The following is a 12,252-nucleotide window of genomic DNA, read 5'->3' as shown; positions in this document are numbered from 1 at the left end:
ATGATATATCGTGATTGCGTGTTACGTGCAGCCGGACTAATCGGTCCTACAAAGTCTAAGCCCCACTTTTCAAATGGTTGGTTTACCTTGATGGGATGTAGAGGCATCCTATCCCTTCTTTGTGGCTTCTTGAAGCATTGGCATTCATCACATCCCTTTGCAAAAAGTGATGCATCCTTAAACAGAGTGGGCCACCAATAGCCTAACTGTAAGATCTTTCGGACAGTCAACTTTCCTGAAAAGTGACCACCAGCTATGCCCATATGTGCCTCTTGTAGAATATATAAATACTCATCCTCGCGGGCACAGCGTCTAAGAACATCATCTTTTCCTCTCTTATAGAGAGTTCCAGCCAGTAAGCAATAGGGTTCGCATTCCTTGATTAATTTTTGAGCTATATCTTTTCGCAGCTCTTTGGGTGGAAAACCATTAACTAAGAAGTTAACAATCTTTTCACTCCATTCAGGCATTGTCTCAACAATGAACAAAGGAGTATCAGGCAATTCATCATCAACCCCCGTAGGAGCTTCGCCATTAGGGATACGAGATAAATGATCCGCCATGACATGTTTCCTCCCAGGCCTCACCACAATGGTAAAATCAAACTCAAGGAGAATTAACAACCATCGTGTAATTCTTCCCGTGGAACAAGGTTTATTTACTAGATACAACAAGGCTTGATGATCAACATAGAACACAAACTTGTTGGCCAGAAGGTAGTAGCGAAATTTCTTCACTGCAAAAATCATTCCTAAACCTTCTCGCTCTGTAGTGGTGTAGTTTCTTTCGGCATCATTTAATTGGCGACTTGCAAAGCTAATAGGGTAGTCCAATTTATGTTCTCCTGGTTGAGTTAGAACACACCCAATAGCAAAGTTTGATGCATCAATATGCACATGAAAAGGTACATTCCAATCAGGTGTTCGTAGGATTGGAGCACTTGTTAGGGCCTTCTTTAATAACTCATAAGATTGATGACATTCTTCCGTCCAGTGAAACTCGATAAGAAGCTTGTACAATGGACGCGCTATCCCGGCAAAGTTTAAAATAAACCTTCGATAATAACCAACATGTCCCATAAATCTTTGAACTCCTTTATAGTTCGTAGGTGGTGGCAAATCGGCAATGGCTTTAATCTTACTCTCATCTGTGGATATCCCGTTCTTCGACACTATATGCCCTAGAATGACTCCATGCTTAACCCAAAATTGGCATTTGAAAGGGTTCAATGAGATGCGATAAAATCTGCACCTTTCAAATATTTTTCGTAGATATAACAAATGCTTCTCCCAAGAAGAATAAACACAAAGGTCATCTAGGAAAGCTTCACAAAACTCCCTTAGAAATTCTTTAAACGCAGTGTTTATTAATCGTTGGAATGTAGCAGGGGTATTTGTTAAGCCAAAAGCCATAACACGAAATGCAAACACTCCAAACTCTATGATAAAAGCAGTTTTAGCTTGGTCCTCTAATGCAATTGTGATTTGATTGTAACCAGAGTACCCATCTAAAAAGCTATAAGCTTCCTTGCCCGCAACTCTTTCAAGCACATGTTCTGAATATGGCAAGGGATAATGATCTCTCCTAGTAGCTGCATTAACTTTCTTGAGGTCCACACACACTCTTAGTTTCCCATTCTTTTTTGGCACAATGACTATTGGAGAAACCCATTCTGAGTGCTCAATAGGGTATATGAATCCACATTGGATAAGTTTTTCAATCTCCTCTTGTACAATTTTGGCGTACTTAGGATTCATTGGATAGGGTCGTTGCTGGACGGGTTTAGCAATGTTGATCATGGGAATTGTATGTTGCACCACAGAAGGTGGAACGCCCTTCATGTCATGATATGTCCAAGCAAAGATATCCTTGTATTCCTTGAGGAGCTCCTTAAGTACAGCCTCTTCAGTTTCGGTAAGGTCTTGAGCAATAAAGACTGGTTTAGACTCCTCACCTGGTTCTGCTAATTCTATCTCTTTAACTACCGCTGGACCATCATAGACTCCACTGCTTCCATTGGTAGGTATTCGTTGGGCTTTGGCATACACAACCTTTCGCTCCCCCGTGGTATAAGATTTAAAATGTTCAGGAGTCGTATGTAAGTCTGCCAGAGACCTTTCTTTTAGTTCTGCCTCCTTTTGTTGTTGTGCTAACTCTCGGTTTTGACGTCTTCTTATAGTTCGACTCAATTTCGGCTTTGTAACCTCCAATTGAGCGAGGTCAATGGGTCGCGGACTGCACCACATGACACTCTGGAGATGTTCACCCCAATTGTCTACTAGCTTTCGATGAGCATCACATGCCCCTAGATAGCTAAGCCATTCTGCAGTAGATCTTTCCTTGTTTATCCTAGCTCTCACATTTGCTCGATATCGTCGTCTCTTATATGACCTTTGTTTCTTGTTAAGGTTTTGATTTTGGTAAATGTTTGAACTCGACTCGCCTGATAGGTCTTCGCTTGTATCTTCTTCACTCTCATATAAATTACCATAGACGGTTGTACTAGGCCTTGAGCGTTTAGTTTCTATACTTGGTTCACTCGATGTTTCCTCAGGTTCTGAATCCATTTCTCCCTGTGATTCCGTTTCTGATGTGTATTGGCCTGAAGCCTTTGAGGAATCATCAGTTTTACTCTCAGGTAGGTGTGCCTCTTTCTTATCATCGGATGTTACATGCGCTACACCTAACATGTTTACTGGCGCAATGTGTGGTATCTCTTCCCCATCTAGTGTTACCCAGGTTGTTCCTCTAGCTCCCCATGTATCTATAGTTGCCGCTAGGTGTACCCGATCGACATTGTCTGACTCAGCCATTCTGGGTAGGATATCCATATAAGGAGAGTTCTCCCCAATATCCGTGTCTTCGTTACACGTGTAACAATACTATAATGGAGCTGAGTGAATTGTTGTGTCTAATCGATTATCAATGATGAATTTATTTCCTAGAGGATGCGTTCGACCACTTAAAAGATCAACTCGAATAACAGAGTCTTGGAACTGTAAGTAGACGTGGTTTTTGGACCAGTCATGCACCATTTTTGCTTCCCTCGTGAATGGACGCCCTAAGATCATCTCAAATGACATAGGATGCTTGGAAAAATCCATAACAATGAAAGTCTGCCTTACCTTATGTCCCAAGACCTTGATCCTGAGATCCTTTTGCATTCCAATAGGCGTAACAATAGATCCATTAGCCATTTTTACCACTACGCTTGTGGCTTCAAGGTGAGGTCTCCCCATAGACTCCCAACAACTCTTTGTCACCATGCTGACTCCCGCACCACCGTCAAGGACCCCCTTTACAGTTAATCCTTTAGTAGTGATTGGTAGAGTAGCATTAGATTCATCACCTTCAACGTATTGCCCCAACTTGTTAACGGGTATTTCAATTATAGATTCATGTCCCGCTAGGTCAGATGGTGGTGCTAAATTTTCCTCATCATTCATTACCGAGTCAGGTTTGTTCATATGTGCAAACTGTGGTAATCCGGCCTGTAATTCTCCATTGAGGAAGGCTCGAAGAGCTGAGACTAGCTCGAGGTCTTTATATAGTTTGGACATGATGGTGGTTCTAACTTCTGAAGACATGAAATCCATCAATTTGGCAATGTTTAACGGCACCTTTTGGCCTTGAGTCCCTTGACTTGGGGAAGATGGGATCTCCATTTCTTCAATAGGATCAGGTAGTCCCTCTGTAAACATTCTTTCCATCAAGAAGTGATTACGCCCACTTTCCCATGACTTTAAGTCACTTTCTTCTTGGATGACACTAGGTATGTCCAAGGGTCTATGGACTTGGTGAGGTTGTTGTTGTGTTGGGAACACGGTGTCTGTAATCTGGATCTTCCTAGGTGCTGGTTCTAGATCCCTTTGGGTATCTTCTCCCAAACTCCTTAAATGCTTGACTCGCTCAATCTCCTCTGTAGGGTTTGGGTACGTTCCTATCTTCTTTTCAGATCCTGGCCATTGTGGCTCATGAAGATCTTCCTTGTTGGTTTCTATGTTAGTGGTCGTTTTGGTCTCCATGGTTTCACCTGAATCAGAATCTTCTTCAGCATCGTTCATATATACGGGGTCATCACCGGTCCCTATGTTGGTCTTTGAGCTGGGGTCTGACTTCGTTGCTTTTTGCGATCTCTTTCTTCGTGTTTTCTTATTTTTCTGAGATTGGGCAATTGATGCGGTGTCTCTTTCCTCAAGAATATAATTTGGTTTTTGGAGCATCGATCGTGTGAGTGCGTTTACTGGTACTATGTTTATAGTTGGTGGTGTCCCATCAACAATCTCTATTAAGTTCAATGGTGCGATTTTCGGTGCGTTTGGATTGTTAGGACACTGTGCGATCAAATTATCTATGCCACAACGATTACAAGTGAGTATTGGCATTGCCAATGCACTCCCTTGACTTGTTTGCATTAGTGCAGCATTCTTTTGCATTCTAATGGGGCACTCAGCTACTCGATGTGGTCCACCACATTCCTAGCACTGAAGAGGTCGTCTCCTGGCAAAATATTAATGTTTTGGCCTCTTGCTGCTAGTGCAGTAGCTTGATATACCGGTTTGATTTTTCCCCAATGGTCTTCCATATAGTACATGGGACTCTCCTCAAGCATGTCGACTCCATAGGTGATACTAGTGTCTATGTCCTCTTCGCAATCTACATAAGTACTAGATGACTCGCAACCTATTTGGTTCATAGGTGTAACTCTTGGATGAGGGGGTTGCGGTCCTAGCACTGGAGGTGGAAACGGTGTGGTTTGGACCACATTTTGGGTTCTAGGGACCATGTGCTGTAATGGCAAGTGTTGCTCCATGGGTGGGGTAGGCATCAATGCAGGAACTCGAGGTGAGTCTGCCCAAGCTATAGCCGGTCTATTTTCCATGATGCGTTTAAGCATTAGGCAATCCTTCGCTTGATGGCCATACCTACCACAAGCGTTACAAGTCTCGTTAAACTTTACTCTGAAGGTAGGGCATTCACTCGTAGTATGTGGGCCCAAGAAAATTGAGCACCATTGTTGCTCCCTTCTTGGATACATATGAGTGTTTTGTGGAGCACGATTACCCCTAAGGATTTCTTGGATGGCCTTGGTGAGATCTGCCAAAGTCATCTCAGATATCGTTTGCTCTTTCAAGATTGGCTTTATCTTCATTGGCTCACGCCCTGACGCTTGCGAGCTACTAGACTTCGGCTCGGCAGACATTCTTTCTCTTGCAATCATTAAATTATCCTCCAATTGGATTGCATTCATGGTGACTGCTTCCCAAGTAGTGATACCTCTAATGACTAGGCCATTATAGATACTTTCATGTCGTAGTCCCCTAATGAATCTATCGAGCAATTGGTTGTTGTTGAATCGCTCGTTTGGATTGCATCGAGAATTCAAATTCTTTAGGCGACTAATGAAGTCTCTCACGGATTCACCTTCTTCGCGTTGGGCTTTCTGGAGCTGAGAGGCTACACCCCAAAGTACTCCCTCTCGTATGTGCTCTTTCAAGAACAATCTCCTAAGAGTAGAGTAGATCGTTTTCTCTTCTACTCTTAAGGTTCTATACCAATCTCCAGCCTTTCCGCTTAGGGTCAAACTCAAAGCCTTACACTTATGTAGCTCATTGTGCTCTTCCAAGGAATCGCACACATGTTCAAAGACTTCCATATGCTTTCTAGCATCTCCGTCTCCACTGCATTTCTGTGTGAGCTTAGCTACTTGAACTGCCTTGCTCCTAGGCTCTCTATCAGGTGCACTACGCATGTTTTCCACAATAGAGCGACCGATAGTTTGAGCAAATGTTGCCAAATCTCCTATTTGAGCAGGTATAATGGGTGTATGTGCTCCTGGAACCACATGTGAGATGGGAGTTGGCCTTGGCCTTGGCATACGCTCGGCTCTTGGGTCCCATATTTCGTATGGTGGTGTACCAGACGGTGGTCCAAAGTTTACAGGCGTGGCCCCAGGCATAGGGGGTGCCTGATATGGCATGTTATTATTAAATGGCATGGCTCCACTTGTATAAGAGCTTGGATAATGCCATTGTGGATTGTAAGCTCTTGGAATAATCGGAGGTGTAGGAGCTACATGAGGCTGAGGTACGACAGGTGCACATGATTGTTACATACATGTAGGTATAGTTGGGGGCACTGTGCTACTAGGCATCGGCGCAGTATTAACAAATGAACTCCATGGCGTACTTCTTGTCATGCTCACCACTGGGATATGCATGGTAGCCGTAGTGTCATTAAGAGAAAGATGAGCTAGATCTGGGTAGGTAAAGCTACCACTTGTGGGCTCAGATTGTATTGAGGCTCCTGGCGAAACAACATATGGAGGATCAATGGGGCTCACTGAGGGAGTCTCCATTTGTGATAGGGTTGGTTGGTTGGCCTTTCCCGTATCCAAGAATCTCATTAGGCCTGTTGAAGGCATGTTGATCCCTGTGTTCTGTCTTTCTAACTCGACAATCCTATGGAGGACATCAAAGACTTTCTGTTGTTGCTCATCTATGCTAGTAGCACCCGATGTGGATTGTAGAACATCTAACCAACCCACATGATAGGTGTGTCCTGTGTACCGATCAGTTAAAGCTTCTGCTTGTAGGTCATACTCCCAATTTTCGTTTAGGAATATCCCATCTAGGCCTGGCGTGCTGGAGGTTTCCCTCAAAGTGGAAGCATTATTGCTCCCCATCGCTTGCCCCTCCGTGACTGCTACCTTGGGAGCACTCGGTTGCTCGGCTGGCATGATTGTTGTCATAGGAGCCTTTGCTTTCAGGGCTCGACTTTGCTCTAGCCTTCGTAGGTTCTCAATTTCCCTCTCCCTTGTTGCTTGCATATAGCGTTCGATCTCTTGTACTTCGGCAAGACTCCTACCATCGGGTAGTAGAACCTCAGAGGGAGATAGTCCTAAAGGATCAGGAGGTGCAGTGGATGGAACATTCACATACACACTCTCAAGAAGCATAGGGTCTATTTTTGGCATGAATGACGAATTTACTTCCCCACTCCCTTCATTTATTTCATTAACCGCATGTTCGGAGCGAGTAGCTCTACTAAGGGTCTCTTTTAAGCGGCTAAACACGCTGGACCTGGGCGGTGGGCCCATGGCATGCATGTCTTGACTTGAACTATTAGGGTTTGGTGTAGGATACCCCTCCATGACTTTGTAGTCAGAGGAAGAATCACTAGACGCGATATGAGGATCTTGGGTCGCGCTACCTTGAGTCTCGGCCGAAGGTCCAGAACCTAGGGTGGAGGAATAATGGGTGCCCGCGTAAATGGAGGCACTACCAATATGCTCGTGCTCTAACACTCGTCCAGAGTGTAGGTTCATATGACTTGGATCCCCTAGAAGTGTCAGTGAGTGCCCGTGAAGGTTGCTCACCTAGTATTTTTGGGTGTTTTGCAACCCAAGTCTTTTTTTTTTTTTTGTTCCTTTTTTTCTGACCCAGCTATAGAATAGAACCTATGATAGCTCAAAACGAGCGTCTCGGTCAGAGGGATGTGCCTTGCTTTACAGCCCTCCGTTTGGTCACTTTATGCCCTCGGAATCCCTAAAACCGTCAATTTCTAGTAGGGAACTAGGCCCAAATTAGAAAATCTAATGGTGCAAGTGGGAAGAGAAGGGAGGAGAGTGGAGGACTTGCCCCACATGCTCTCATTCCCTCTTGAGGGGGTAGGGTATATATGTAAGAGTGAGTCTAGTATATATCATAAGACTGAGGACTGAGGCCTGGGCTTGGGCTTGGTCTCCCGATCAAAATTTTAGTGTGGCCCCCCAGTCACTCACGCTTAAATATTTTTGGTTTTTTTTAAATTTTTTTCCTTTTTAAAAAAAAATAATTATTATTTTTTAGGCGACGACCGCGCGCGGTTTAGGTGACCCTTTCTTGGCCACACACACTGTCAACACCTACCTGACCTCTCTGTCAACAGCTCACAGCTCACTACCTTATCTACTTACTAACAGTGCTGCTAACCACTAACTAATCTGTTAACCACTCTGCTAACTGCTTACTGACAGTGAGCTAACTGTCCACCTACTTCCTCTCTCACTACCTTACTGTGCAAAGACTGTGTGCAGGCAAACCTTGACAGAAAACTGTGTACAGACTGTGTGCAAACAGAAATTGCTAACTGTCTACCTACTTATTCATTCACTGCGAACAAGCTAACGACTACTAATTGTGCAAAGACTGTGTGCAAACAGAAAACACAACATTATGCAGAAATCACAGAACTTGCAGACAATACAGAAATTAACAACTTGCAGAAAAATAACTCATTCCTCTTCCTCTTCCTCTTCTTTCCTACTACAAACAACTCATAGAAGAAGCACAAAGTGCCTCTTGGGCTTAGTGCAGGGCGATTCCCTGGCAGCGGCGCCAAAAATGTGCGCTCCTTGCCGCACTTTCGAAGCAAGGGACTTGCCTAACACTGTGTGCGATCCACAAACGGCTCCAAGCACACAACTAGCTTAACTAGTAAGCTCAAAAGAGGGCAATGGTGTGTCACTCACTGCTCTATGCTCCTGCCGTGGAGGATTCCTCGCCGCGAAGAAGAAGGAGCTGCCGCTTCGCCGCGCTCAACCGCTTCACCGCCGCCATCGTGCCTTCGTAATGCTCGATCGCCCACACACACACACACACTCTCTCTCTCTCTCACATACACACACACACACACAAGAAGGTAAAGAAGAAGAAGATGGAGATGGAGATGGAGCAAGAGCACTCTTCTATCGCACAAATGAGAGAATGAGTGAATTTTAGGTTTAGTTGACTTTTATATGAGCTCGCCCCATTCACACTTGGGCGCCCATGCTTAGCCAACTAATCCCTTGAATGTTCCAGTTAGAGTGCGCCTCTCATCGACAATCACTCTTACCCTTTTCCTATTGGACCGACAAGCCTGGTACCTGACTCTACAAGTAAATAATACAATGTCCGCCGTAAGTTACAACGTCCGTCGTAGGTGATAGGGTGTCCGTGAGCCGTGAGGGTTAACAGATATCTTCTTCTCCTTCTTCTTCTTCTATGGTTTATTCATACTGAAAGGGATCAATGCTCCCTGCTTGGGCATGAGCCCTAGTGTAATAGACTCTAGATACCCTTCTTGGTCTCTCTGACATACTTCATCACTCAATGAAACACAAACACCAACATCGAATGCTGACACAAAAGGTAATCATAGCAGACAAAAAATTGCAACGGGATCGCCAAATGTGTTGGGGTTCAAATCGCACATAAATCTCTCTTAAAAATGATCTCAAACTTAGAATTAACACTCACTCCATGATCAAACTTAGCAAGATCATAGGCAGATAAATTTAGAATCGGCAAAACAAAACATAGAGAAAGATCAGACATAGCAAAGAACACCATGGCTAAAGCTTCTCTCTCATTTCCATACTCAGAACTTGTCCAAACTACAATTGCTAAAAAATAGGTATAATTGTCCAGCCAGATGTTCTTGACATGACACATCTGAGTCAGCACACTCCTATTTACAATATTCGACTAAGAATAATTTGGAATAGACAGATATTTGACTGAGCAAGTTAATCTGACTGAGCACCACTTAGGCTAAACAATTACCCTTTCAACATCGATAGGTGTGCCTTAGGGTTTTCATGGGTATTGTGTGGCATTTGAATTCCGTTGGAAGTTATAGAATGCCAATTGGAGCTCGGGTTACAAAGATACTGAAGGTTGAAGTTGGGAGCATTTACAACGGGGTAGTGTCATATTATTTTCTCCTAGATTCGGCCCCTCAATTTGTAGTCTTGGAGAAGTCGACTTTCAGCAAGGTCCTGAGGGTTTGAAGCTGTGAATATCAACTTCTAGCCAATCCTTATAGCATGCTCATTAGGTTACCGAGCAAGGAATGGTAGGCGGTTCAGAGGATGATAAAAGAACTCTTTCTAATGTAAGTTAATGGAGCTATTTTAGGGGAGTTAGAGGGAAATTGGACATGGAGCTTCCATGTGGCAGGTGCACAAATCCCACATGGGGAAGCAAGACAAAAAAGAGCCGGCTATGTATAGTAGAATAATAAAGCATTGCTAATTGTGTACAAGAGAGGGAGAGAGCCAATTATGGCCCTCCCCTCACCCCCCTCGTCACTATATGGAACGGATCTGGGTCAGAGGGGATCTAGGGCCCAAATTTGGGGGTGCGAGGCGGCTTTAATCTTCGTCTTCGGATCACGCAGTGAACTAGGGGTGGGTGAACTGGGGGTGAACTAACGGTGAACTAGGGGCGGGTAAGCTTGAGGTGGGTGAACTGGGGGTGAACTAAGGGTGAACTAGGGGCGCCTAAACTAGAGTATGATCATGTGACATGCCAACATGGACAGCGACGCGCGCTAGCGTGGTGGTAGGGCATTCGTGTGGCAACCGAGATGTCCTAGGTTCAACCCAGACCTCGTGAGGCGGGTGAACTAGGGGTGAACCTGGGGGGTGAACTAGGAGTGAACTCGGGGTGCCATTTGTGCCCCGCGCTCACCCCTAGTTCACCCCGAGTTCACTCCCAGTTCACTGCGTGATCCGATGGTTGAAATCAAAGCCGCCTCACGCCCCCAAATTTGGGCCCTAGATCCCCCTTGGCCAGATCCGTGCCATATAGTGACGAGGCCTCACCCCCCTTGTGAGGTGCTACGAGTAGGTGGCAAGTGGTGTTGTGTCTAGCATTGGGCCGTGATTTTGTGAGGTTGGGACGGCAAGTGTTGACCATGGCATTCATGGCCATCAATGCAGCTCCATCGGTGGTTGGTTTGTCGCCCTTAAATGTTTGATCACACGCGGTCCCCTTTTAATTGAGGGTATGTAAACTTGTGTGGCATATCCCTAGTAGCGTCGAGCACCATGGTTTAAAATAGAGGGAATCTTCCACATGCAGTGGAAAAGTCGGGCTGAAAGAAGTGGTTTCCATGCAAACATGCTTAAGATAATGCAAATAAGTCTCCAATGAGGGGAAAAAGTTGCTGAAAATAGATATTTCACCCCAATAAGCGCCCCCTCCCCCCCCCTCCCAAATCCCCTTTCGTTTTTTTAAGGAGAGCTTCTGAGCCAAGAGAGAGGGATGCCTAGAGAACTGCAAAGAGTGCCAAGAAGGAATTTGTACTCCATTTTTATGAAGAATCAAGCTTGCACTCCCCCCCCCCCCCCCCCCCCCTTGCTGTCAATTCCCCATCCCCCTTCCACTCTCTATTGCTTTCTCTCTTGTTGTCAATGCAGGCCTGTGTGCATTTCCCCAGACCGTTCTTTTGTGTGTGGTGCAAAGAGAGAGGGGGAGAGAAGTGTTGTGCAGTGGTGGTGTGTGCAATTGAAGAAGTGTGAGTGGTGTGTGGGTTTGCATTCTCTAAATTTTGTGGTCTTGTTGGTAAGCAATGTAAGGTGTATGGTGTGCAAAGAGTGTCATTCTAAATGTGTTCCTGAGAGGAGTGGGGTGATGTGAGTATTGTTAGGAAATAAGACGTAGCTAAATATATATTTGAGTAGATTACTTAATGGAGAGAGATAGATTTCACACACAAGAGATTATAGAGTAGAGAGAGAGAGAGAGTACACACGATATACGTGGTTCACCCAATGTGGGCTACGTCCACAGGAAAGCAGCCACTCAATGGCTTTAGTACTTCAAAACAAGAAGTAGTTTACAAAGGGATTATACCCTTAATGGAGCTCCCACCTTGCTTCACTCTCACTACCTCACACTCACCTTGTTGCATCAACTTCACACTATAAAATGTGTGTAGAAATGGCCTCCTTTTATAGGCCAAAAGGGCTGCCCACTCTTATGAGAGGCAGCCATGTGTAGCCGCCCTTGTGCGAATAAGTCCAAATCGGACCCTCCAATCCGCCCATGTGTGGCCGCCCTTGAGAAGACAAGTCCGCTTTTGAATTCGGCCACCGGCCACCGGCCATTGACTTTCAACCACCGGCCACCGGCCATTGACTACCGGCCACCGGCCAACCAACCGGTTGTTTTCCGACCACTTTTCGGCCGCCGTCCGGCCATAATATTCCGGCGAAAAGGAATATTGCAACGAGGGAAAAAAAAGTCTCAGGGGCGGAGGCCCCCGAGGCCCCTAAAGTTGCTCCTGATTCTTGTCCGTGAAAATTTTGGTTTCCGGTGAGTGATTTTCCTTCACGCACGATGGCTTCTCCTCATAATGGGGGCCTTACAAATGTGCACTTTTACCACAGAAAATTACAAGCGTAAATCAGGTTCCATACTTAACAATCTCCCACTTGGAGAC

The sequence above is a fragment of the Adiantum capillus-veneris genome, chromosome 5 (genome assembly GCF_014529385.1).
Source record: "Adiantum capillus-veneris isolate H3 chromosome 5, ASM1452938v2, whole genome shotgun sequence".
Classification (NCBI taxonomy): Eukaryota; Viridiplantae; Streptophyta; class Polypodiopsida; order Polypodiales; family Pteridaceae; genus Adiantum; species Adiantum capillus-veneris.
This window is presented reverse-complemented; position numbering follows the sequence as displayed.